We start from the raw sequence: 11,720 nt of genomic DNA on the forward strand, positions 1-11,720 counted from the left end.
AATAATGGGGAAAAAATAAGGACATTCTGTCGTAAAGGGCACAGAACGGAGCTGAAAACTTAAGGTTTTTTTTTCTTCTGGAGTAAATAGTTTTAATTGAAGTAAAGACACTAGGCCAACGCTAAAAAAAAAGAGTAAAGGCTTTTTTTTTTTTTCGAGCCTGGTGGCACACTTGTCACCGCCCCGTTATAAAGGGGACGCTCATAGCATCCATCCATCCATCCATCAATCCATGCGCTCCCGTGGTCCGCAAAATTTTGACCGCCACTGTACATCTGAAAACGCAGAACAATGTGCAATATATTCTAACTCGAGCGTAACGCACTTTGTATGGTGTTTCGAATAATATCATTGTATTATTCCTCCTGATTGCGGCACATTTTTCCTGCGCAGTACCCGAATGCTACTTGCAAATTACGTCAGGCAACTAGAGCGACGCTCTCACACATGTTATGGGAGTGCCCTGTCACAGCAGCTAAAATGGCAGTAGCTCCGGATGCTCTCGCATCGAAATGGGCAGCCGCTCTGCGTAGCTCCAGCTTCAAGACACAAGAATGGGCAGTCCAGCGGGCCCGCGAGGCGGCGTTGGGGCAAGGCCTCGAAGACCCCTCATGGGAGGCCTGAGCCAGGGTTTTTAAACATCGCCGGACTTCCAATAAAGTTGTTTCCATTCCATTATTCCTCCTGTTATAAAGAAGAAAGAACATTAGCGTTTCTTGCGTGATTAGAGCTCTTCCTTAACCAAACCAGAAATATAAGTAGTAATAATTGTTGGGGGTTTTACGTCCCAAAACCACGATATGATTATGAGGGAAGCCGTAGTGGAGGGCTCCGGAAATTTCGACCATCTGGTGTTCTTTAACGTGCACCTAAATCTATAAGCACACAAGACTCTAGCATTTCACCTCCATCGAAACGCGGCCGCCGCGGCCGGGATTCGATCCCGTGGCCTTCGGGTCAGCAGTCGAGTACCATAACCACTAGACCACAGCGGCGGGTAAACCAGAAACACAAGAAGGGATAGGAGAAAAGAATGGCGGCACATTCGGCATCTACGCGGAGTTCTTTTCTTTCTTTTTTTAGCGTCTGGTCTTCCTTACGTCAATACGAAGGTTGTTCGCGGTTCGCGCACGGACGCAGAGGCGTCGAGTCTCGTGGTCAAATGATTAAGTGGGTTCTTGCGTTTGGCAGCACGAGCTGACTGTTTGATACGCGTTTAAGCATCGCCTGCGCGCCTCGTCCGGCCCTGGCCGGAGGCGCTCAACCGACGCCCGCCAGGAGGCCGCGGGCACGGTCAATGGAGGAAGTGTTGGTCCAACAGGACACCCACGATGGGGCCTCGTCACGCGAATAATCTAGCAAGTGCTTGTCCTACCTTGAGGTTACGCATTTGAACCCCGTAATGACCATCGAGTCGTGTTCGTAAACTATACGAATGCCCCTGCTAACCCCAGCCTGAGTTTAAAAATATACCGATGCACTCTACGATAGCGCGACGAACTGCATGTCGCGGACTATTGGATGGAGTAAGTCGCATCATTTTTGTGTTCTGCTTAATTGCTAAATTAGACGAGATTAATTAACTATCTTTTGAAGCGACGAAGCTGGGCCGAAATTTTCAGTTAAAAAGTTTGCGAAACGACCGACTGGATAGTTCATAACTTTCTATATATTAATTAAGTATTGGTGTTTGCCTGCTTATTGCAGATACCCGCGAAAAAATGGGGAAAAAACACGTGACATGCTTTCTTCTGCTCCGCGATTGTCGTGTTCTCCAGGGAACGTTCGGCGTGCAAACGACCATGGTGGTGGCGGTGCGATGACGAACCGGTTGCTAGTGGCCGCACAAGCGATAATCGCTGCTTCTGCTAATCACTGTTGTGAACCGCGGCGAGGGAAGCATATCGCTTGTACGCGGAACGTTAGGGAGCACTGCAATCAAGCACGCAAGAGGGCATGTCACGTGGTATTTCTTTGTATTTCGAGGACATCTGCAGCAATCAGAAAATGACCAATATTTAATGGCTATAAAGTTACAAACTGTCTAACGCCACGTTTCGCAGACAAATCTACGACTATACAATTGGAATCTTTCGCCCAGCCTCGTTGCTTCAAAGTTTAGTCAAATAATTTGCCTAATTAAGCAATTAAAATAGAACACACACACAAAAAGCACTGTTACTCGCTTCATGCATTATTCTGCAACATGCACTTGGTTGCGTCGGCAATTTTTTAATCCTGGCCAGATTTAGGTGGTGCACCTCGTATACGCGTCAGTACGCGTAAATAAGTTAGCCGTACTGCATCTTCGCCTAACTTATATGCATCCCGGCCGCGGCGGCTGCATTTTCGATGGAGGCGAAAATGTTTGAGGCCCGTGTATTTAGATTTAGGTGCACGTTAAAGAACCCCAGGTGGTCGAAATTCCCGGAGCCCTCCACTACGGCGTCTCTCATAATCATATCGTGGTTTTGGGACGTTAAACCCCAGATATTATTATTATTATTATAACTTATATGTTCCTTTGCGTGTCGCTCCCTAACTCGCTACCCCGTTGTCGACTATAGCAGTCCCGGTAAGAGCTCCTCCACGCGACCTCCTCCACTGTGATCTCATCAGAAGTTTCTCCCTCTCCGAATATCGTGTCACAGATAAGGAAATGCGATATCACGTCTTTAGTATCACCACCGCAACGTCCGCAGCTCAATAGGTACTCTATTGTGCCCCGATTACTCTACCAAGATTTTAGAACTTTTCTCTCGCCTCTCACCCGCCGCGGTGGTCTAGTGGTTATGGTACTTGACTGCTGATCCGAAGATCGCGTGATCGAATCCCGGCCGCGGCGGCCGCATTTCGATGGAGGCAAGAATGCTCGAGTCCAGTGTGCTTAGATTTAAGTGCACGTTAAAGAACTTCATTTGGTCGAAATTAATCCGGAGTCTTTCGCTACGGCGTCTCTCATAATCGTCTCGTGGTTTTGGGACGTAAAGCCCCAGCTATTACTATTATTATATTTCTCGCCTCCTATCCTCGTCAATAAACTTGTGGCTGATTCCCTTGATCGCTGGTGTGCGGTTTCTTGCGATCCGATGGCAATCTTTAAAATAAGAACGGCACACTAAAAGAATTGTTACAAAATTCGGTCTCATGGCAACGACTGCCTTTTTTTTTACAGAACGCATCACGCCCTCGCTGATTTACCGGAACAAAAGAAAGGTATGCCAGTCCGCAAAATATGGAATCGGCAGTATTTATAACATTGCATCACGGCTTGATTTCACGAATAACTAACAGTCCACGAGCGCTTAGTGGATCTGATAGGAAACACAAGACGGATTTTTTCGGCCTCTGTGCTTGTAAGAATGCATAGGTCGAGGTCTACCGGATCTTCCCTTCTGAAAGCGGTCTTTCGTCAATGCGGCGGAGTTTAGTTTCCAGAGCACATCGCTGAGCTTTGAACGGATGGGCAGTGACAACTTTGAAAGGTTGCAACTGTCTCGTCACAGCCGCTAAAAGCTGCAAGACGAATAGGCGTTCGTAATGTCACGGCCAACGTCTTTTGCGAAGGGAGAGCGCGAGTGACAGACGTAGTCGGAAGTTAGATGGAGGGAATACAAGGAAGAGTTGGAAAAACCCAGGTGAATTCCATTATGCAAGTGTGACGTAAATGACTGAAGCTAATGCGCAACATCCGTTTTTATTTCTTTTTATAATGGTAAAGGCATCCGCAGATCTTGTTGATGAGCCGTGCCTACAGTTTCATCGGCGCTGTCGATTTGCCAACAATTCCGCAATGGCTCATCAACCTCTGAAATCGAATGTGGTGTTCCTTCTCCAGCGATTTCATGTGAGCGTGCCTTATTGCGTACACTATCTGCTCGTGTAATCCATGACGTAAGACAGTGAAGTGGACAAACGAACACTTAACGCGCGCGCGTGTGTGTTTTCGTCCCAATTCTCGCGAAAACAAAACAGTATAAATAGAGTACTTTCCCTACATTGTTAGCTGGTGTAACCCTTAATATCGATGGACAAAATCACATTTATCCGTTACTTTGTAACCTCTAAATTAGAAGGGTACATCGTAACTGATAGAAATATAAGATGCATTGTAACGAATACACATATAAGGTACATTGTAACTCTTGTAAATGTTGATATTACAGAGGTTACTCTGCGGCCCTCAATCTTCTAAAACCGAATGTAACCTATAAAAGCGTGTTATTTAGGGGTTACTTCAGCTACTGATAGATATCTTTTTGTTTTGATTGCACTCCATTTATATAGACAACCTATATGTTCGCTACAATTAACCGAGAACCAGAAGAAACTCTCTCCGTCTCGGAAACTGCTTCAGCCTCTTCAAACAGATCGTCGTAAAATGTACAGATGCATCTGTGTGTGTCAAAAATTTTGTTCCTGAGCAAAATGCTGTTGAGGAGCTAAACCTAGTCATTTGCTTAAAAGAAATTTTTCTTCTGAAGATGGCGGTGAAGGGAAACGCCATTGTCGGAAGTCCTACGCCAGGCGCAAGAAGGCGGAGGTCGTTGGTGCCGTCTGCAGGACACTTTCTGCGCGGACCCAGTCTTCCTTCAATGCCTGTCTCGCGTCCTGTGTGTATTAGGGCCGAAGAAACTGTTGCCTGAGAAAACCCGACTCGAGCGTGCATCTAGACGAACTTTTTCCCATAATTGCTTTCGCCAGGAACAATACTACGATGACTATACAAACACGCATATATACAAATATGCATTTTAAAGCAACTCTTCGTCTTTTTTCTGTCAGTGTGATGTTTCGTGAACACGAGAGAACATATTTAAGACCTAACAATCATGACAATGGCAACAATAGCTACATGCTCGCTCATTTAAGGGGTTGCGCGGGAACGTGAATTTGGGCACTTTGGCGGCTTTCTAACTCCGATCTCACAAAAATAATACACCATGTTTTTACATATTAAGCTAGAGCACGCACAGGGCGTTACTTCTAGGGAGATTAAAGAAAACCGAAGATGGCCATTTTTTTTATTGCATTTCAAAGTATTGCATTTGTATAGACATGCCTTCACTTATGCATTTTTGGTTTGCGCTTGACATCATTCTCGACAATCATATTTAACACAATTGTTAAACTAATGTGTGGCAACACTCTGGGCAATTTTGGAAATTCTGAGTATTATAGACGCGAAGCGAAAAATTCTGAAACTAGAGCGTTATTGAGCAATGTGCCGTATTTGTGATTTTTTTTCATAAAATGCGGATAAATCTGCAAGATAACAATATCTGGTAAACATACGTTACTCGCAGTATGCCAAAAAAAATTTTGAGACTCACAGCTACAATATTTATTTTGTAGGACCTCGTCAAAATCCAATTTTTGCGCAATTCTCAAAAAGTGGTTCTGCTGAGTGGAGACTTCCGAATATTTTCTACTGAGGTAAAATTTTTTTCCGCATAGCTAAGAATGGTTTCGTGGCCCTGGGGACAAGAAACGCAAAATATATTTTTTTCAGCGAAATTAAACGGGTGTCCGCGTACACCCACCAAAGTTCTTATCTGAACACAGCCAGCTATTAAGATACGCGAAGAGATGACATACAAACATGACCACTGCTTCTGCACTGAAGCACGATTCGGACTTTCAGATCCAGCTTGACATATTTAAACAACACAGCGATTGTGAGTTAAACTAAAACACAAGCTTGAGGACAGAGTTTGCTCTTGGAACAAGTGTTGCTACACTGAACACATTTATTCTTTATTGCAGACAGGGCGCTAAAATAGTGCTTGCTCCCACTTCACACCGTTGGGTCTTTCATCAGTCTAGCTGGGCCCGTAGCAATGGAGCGGCTGTGTGCGCTTCTTACGTGCATCAAGGCCCCGTTGGCAAGAACTGACGCGTTGTGCCAACCGAGTTATTGTACAATATAGGGAAATATGGCGTGTTGCAGTTAATACATATTAGTCCATTCCAGTTCACAGAGACATTTACTCGTGTCGTATCTAAGCATTGTTCGCTCTCCCGACTGCCCTGGTTTCCTCGCGTCCAGACAGACGGTCGCAAACCTCGTCTTCAAGAAGAGCTGCTGTTGGAGGAACCGCACTTAGTAGCCGATGAAGCGTACAAGATGTTTATTTACATGTTTACAGATTCAAAGTTCTTTCCAGATTCCCTCTCTCATGCATTCGATTGCGTCCTTGACACCCTTCGCAGTCCCTAGATGCCAGACCTAGGGAAACAGAGGACAACGTTTCTTGCCAGTCAGGTCACGAATTCCACGGGTCACTTCGCTGGCACCGCCCCCAGCACACGCACACACACACGCACGCGTATTGCTCTTGCGACGTCGTCTCTTCGTGGAAAACATGCCTCCAGCATGCGGGATGCGGCGAGCCCTTCGTCTCGCTGCTCGATGACCACCCGCGGTGTCGAACGGCGGCCGCAGGCCAGACTTCCCCCCTCGCCCAGAGCAAGGGTCTGGGCTGCTGGCGCTGAACCGAGCGCAGACGTCCTAGTCAGCCGGAGACACATCGCGCTGCGGTCCGAGGCCCCACTTCTCCGTATTCGGGGAAACTCGGCGTCGCGGCCCTTCCTGGGGACGGAGGCGCAAAGGGTCGCATTTCGACTCCGGCACCAGCGACAATGGTGTTTCTTCGAGCCGAGCTCAACCTTTCGTGCAAAACTGCAGAGCGCGCCCTTACGCTTTTCTTCTCACTACAGATTGGGGCTGCCTCCTTTATTCTGTCCCGGCGCCCCGCAGCGAAGGGAGGCCCGCCGATCTTAACAGTACGCACATATAATGGGAGAAACGTGCCAAGCGGATGAATCATTGCATTTTGATTGCTCCAAATTTCCTACTTGGCTACAGGGCCGTTTGCTGAAAATGCTAATCAAGGTGTCTTCCGTTGGGCCCACACTAAGTTTCTTGGGAGCTTTTCGGCAGAGTGGCATTGTACCTGCTGGAAACGTTTTGTACATTGTAGTCTGTGCGGTTGAGCTCGCTCCATGAATACACATGTACGTATTAAGCACAGCAACGGGGTTGTCTAAGTTCATAGCATGTAAACTAGAATAATAATGATGCTTTCTTTTTCGCTACAGGAAGAAGTCGAAAGTGCCAAACCAGCTCTAGTTTTGTCACGAAACAAACTAATCTGAAAAGCGGTTCCCAGGCTGTGAATATCGGGATAAGAACAAGCACCAACAAAACTATATACTTGCAGTCTTTTATATGTAGCTGCGGTATCATGCGTCGGCTTATGTAGTAATTGGAAATAGTACAAGCAACCGAAAAGTGCGTATAGGCAGCAAATACGATGCCGTAGGAAAAGAGGTATAGCTTTCTATTTGTAGAGTTAACAAAAGAAGCGGAATTTTAAGGGCTCGTTTCTCTTTTGCTAGAGACAACATCAATTAGAACTAACAGAGAAGAAAGCCAAGGAAAGCCAATTTGTAGAGTTGGGATTCGTCGCAATGCAAGAATTGTCATTATGCAGAGAGAGCATTTTCCTGTGCGCCATAGTTTCGATATAACGCCCTGTTGGCTCAATGAGTAAGTTACCTTGAGGTGTAATCTGTGACTGGGCAGCCGTGCACGTGTTTATCAAGCGGATTAACTATGCGGGCACGACGACAACTTATCCTGCACTTTGCTCACGTGTAAATTGCGAACTTCCACTCCCTTGAGTAGGTCTCCTTGGAATCTCGGTTAGAGGTTACCAGAAAATCCATGGGTTGCATATGGGTTACAATATAGAAGTTACATGCCAGCAGCAGTCGAGGTAACCGATTAACGCATCCATTCGCATTCAATTTCGGCAATGTAACCCATAGCACGAGACGAAATAATGAAAACGTCAAAAGTACGAAAGATGTAACCTCTATTTTATCGGTTACTCACTTTTATAGGCATACATATAGGTTACCGTGATAAGAGTGTAGAACTGTGTCAGCATGGAATACTTTACCCTCAACTGTTGTTGATGCTAGTGACTTTGTACGCGAACTAGACAGCCTGTATTATGTATCATGATTGTAATTAACGTTTGTCTTGCGTTTTCATTTTTCTCATTATCATTATTGCTTTTTTCTCTGTGATTGTGATGCTCTTTATGATTCTGTGATCACTAGTACAGCACTCCTGCAGTGGACCATGTGGTGGTCTGCAGTATTGCTAAATAAATAAAATAACCCGCAGCTGCTGATAGCGCATTCTAGACATAAACTGCCTATTTTTTCTTTGAACGAAACTAAGTTGGCAGCTCGCGCTTCACTGGTCGTGTGGACTTTCTTTTCCCCGCTAACTTGGTATATCATTTTACATGCCGTATTGCATCAGAATGATGCTGGGCGAATAGCCTCGTTCTATATACAGATATAGAGAAACCTCTGCGTAACATTTTGCATAAAAACACGAGCAGATGCGTTACTAAAGATAATTGATAGAGAAGGCATCTTGAATTCCATAAAAGAACTTAATGCCTCCATTGCCACTCGCCAAAAGTGGTGCATGAACAAGAACGCGACGCTCTTTAACCTGACCTCCGAGATAACAGGTGCTGCTGACGGCATCCGCAATGCGCTACAAACTTCCTGCCATTGCATGAAACTCCATCCTGTTTGGAGCTAAAGTGCAAGTTACTATTCGTCTCAATTCCACAACCGCCTAGTGCACCTGTCGTAGGCTTATGTCTCTTTTTAATGAAAGAGGGTTGAATGATCGAGGGCTCGTTCCTTTTTGTTTGACACAATGAAGCTAAGGAAGGTATAGGGGACATTATTTATTTATTTATTTATTTATTTATTTATTTATTTATTTATTTATTTATTTATTTATTTATTTATTCAAAATGCCTACAGGCCCAGTGTAGGGCATTGAGTAAGCGGGGCATCAGTATTTACAAAAAAAAAAAAAAACAAATAGAGACACAAAGCAAAAGAAGAAAGAAAAAAAGGAAAAAAGATACAAAACAAAGGTTACAAACAGCAAGGTGCAATACAATATTAAAATGCAACGAAATCAATTACTTGTACGCTTACACTGTAGTATAGTAATTATGACAGAATGGTAAGATCATTTATGTCCTAAATGGACATATATGGACAAGAATCCGTTTATGTCATAATTATTATAGTACCATAGTTTAACACCCAGGTAATGTCCCCTACACGTTCCTTAGCTTCATCGTCTGTTGGTTTCACTAGGTTAGGTTTCTTAACAGTAGCTTTCGTAAAGTGTACCGAATACGGAATCCACCAGGATCGCAGCCAATTCGTGGCACTTGAAGTGACGAGAAATCGTTAAACAGGGCATATGGCCGGAGCCAGGTCAAGGCAGCAGTGTTGCTGTGTCGACGAACAAAAGTTCACACGTCAGAACGTTGGCTCCAACCCTCTGTTCAACGATTTCTCATCGCTTCAAGCCTGTATCTCTCCCCCCCCCCCCCCCCCCCCCCCAGACTTCTACCCGCCACGGTGGTGTAGTGGTTATGGTGCTAGACTGCTGACTTGAATGTCGGAAGATCGAATCCCGGCCTCGGCGGCTGCATTTCGATGGAGACGAAATGGTAGAAGCCCGTCTACTTAGATCTAGGTGCACGTTTAAGAACACCAGAAGGCCGAATTTTCCGAAACACTCCGTCCTTCATAAGCATATCGTGGTTTTGGGACGTAATACGCCAATACTTATTATCCCCTGAACTTCTGTCTTGTTTGGATATCGTTACACTTGGTTTTTAACTGCAAGGGGAACGCTTGAATCGTTGGCCGGATGCTCGAACCACGAAATAAAAAAATGTGCAATTTCTCCCCCCCCCCCCCCCGTGCTATTAAATTGCAGTGGGCAGATGTTCCGGTGCCCTGCAGCGTTTTCTCCAACAGCGGTATAATGGAGCCAAATATGTTATCACTCCAGTTTTTTTTTTTTTCTTACTCGGCAAATCCCATTCTATTGTTGATTTAATTGCCTTCTACGCAAGTAAAGATGTCGAAATGTTGTGACGCTGTGTAATAAAACGTTTCGAGCTCAGCTGTCGTTTTGTGGCAAACAAGTGATTGAGGCTATGTGCGCACGCTTTGTTGGCAGCAGCTTGTACAAAGTGAGTGGATATTTCATCAGTGTGGCAGTGGCGTGTGCCGTGTGCCCATTTCATCTTCGCTTGCCTGATTGCACAGCACGCATGTAAAGAAAATAAGGTGTAAAGGCGCCTTAAGGTATGTGCCTCCTGAGGTGTAACGTTGGAGAGTGAGTTCCTTCGTGCCGTATATCTGACTTAACGTTGGCCATGAGCCCTTCGCTTTGTGAGTGTGTATCACCATGAACTGCGATATGCTGAGAAAAAATTTTCTACTTATATTTTCCCTGTTCCTGGGAGTAAGCACAAGTTTTCCACCGTGCTTCATTACTCCTGAATTGCCTGTTCATTGCTCAAGATGTTGTGCTCAAACAGGGTTGCTGCCTTACGTTGTTTTGAGTGCGCGAAATTAAGAAAAACGTGGCAATATAAGGAAATCTCGGAAAAAAGGAAACCTTACCAAGCGCACTCTGACATCTCATCGAATGGCCCTTGTAATAATGGGCGCAAAGAAGATGTTACTTCCGAGGAGGTTTCGTGAGGGCACTGTGCACATTCTGTACGTACTTCGTTTTGCGCAAGTTTAGTGCTGCGCATACCTACATAAAACGCACATATTGAATACAGCTTGTACATTATGGTTATCTGCATACCGATATTGCAGTATCTTCATGCACGTTTACACATGCTCTACATATTTTCGTTGCCTTAAATTTTGAAGCAGCCGGCTTCTTCCGGTAGAATGATCACCGGCATTTTGCAACAGTTGTACTATTTCTCCGTTTATGGTCTCATCAGCCGATACACATTTTGTGTTTGCTGATACCGGTTTGCAATGCGGAATACAAGACAACAGATAACAAAACTTAACGTGAAGGCCTCGTATATACCTGGAAACGCCCAGGTAGGAGCGGCAATCTATTCCTCCATGCACAGCTTCGAAAACCCAGCAACCTGTAAAGCCAGTACTACAGCAACATAGCTTACAGAGGTGGCGTCCACCAATGATGGCGCGCGGCACATGCAGGTGGACGGATAAGCTATAGCTTTGAAGGGACATCTGCACTCAGCGTGGAAACTTCGGCTTTCTTTTCTCCTTACCATTACGTACTGTCACTGTGCAAGGAAAATCAGCTGCAGAAATTTGCAACCGTTGCAAAACATAGAGGGAAGGTTTCAACCTTTTATTATTATCCTTTCCATTGCTTCGCCTAAGTACACGCATGGTTTGACAAATTTGTTCGATATATAAAAAAATAGGGTCTTGATTAACGTGAGGAGCGAGTGCAGCCGTTACAGACGTTGAACGCATTCTGTTGCAGTTTTCACACTCGAAGTCACTGACTGTGGCAAATCTATAGCTTTGCGCTGATAAGCACGAGACCGCTGTATTAAATCCCGGCCGTGGCTCCTGCATCCTGAAGGACAAGAAAACAACAAACAATAGCACCAGTGTGTTTTAACGCTCGTTTCGCAGACATTCCGGTGTCGGCGTCGGTGTCTTTGGTTGCGAGCGAAAAATCAGCGTTGTCCGTGAGCGAAAATTCGAGATAGATGCAAACAAATAAAGAAAAATAGCGCATAGTGCACTCCAACACTACGAAATATTTTCTGAGTAAATCTCCATGAATGTCAACTCTATTTCTC

Source organism: Rhipicephalus sanguineus, chromosome 2, assembly GCF_013339695.2.
Source record: "Rhipicephalus sanguineus isolate Rsan-2018 chromosome 2, BIME_Rsan_1.4, whole genome shotgun sequence".
NCBI lineage: Eukaryota > Metazoa > Arthropoda > Arachnida > Ixodida > Ixodidae > Rhipicephalus > Rhipicephalus sanguineus.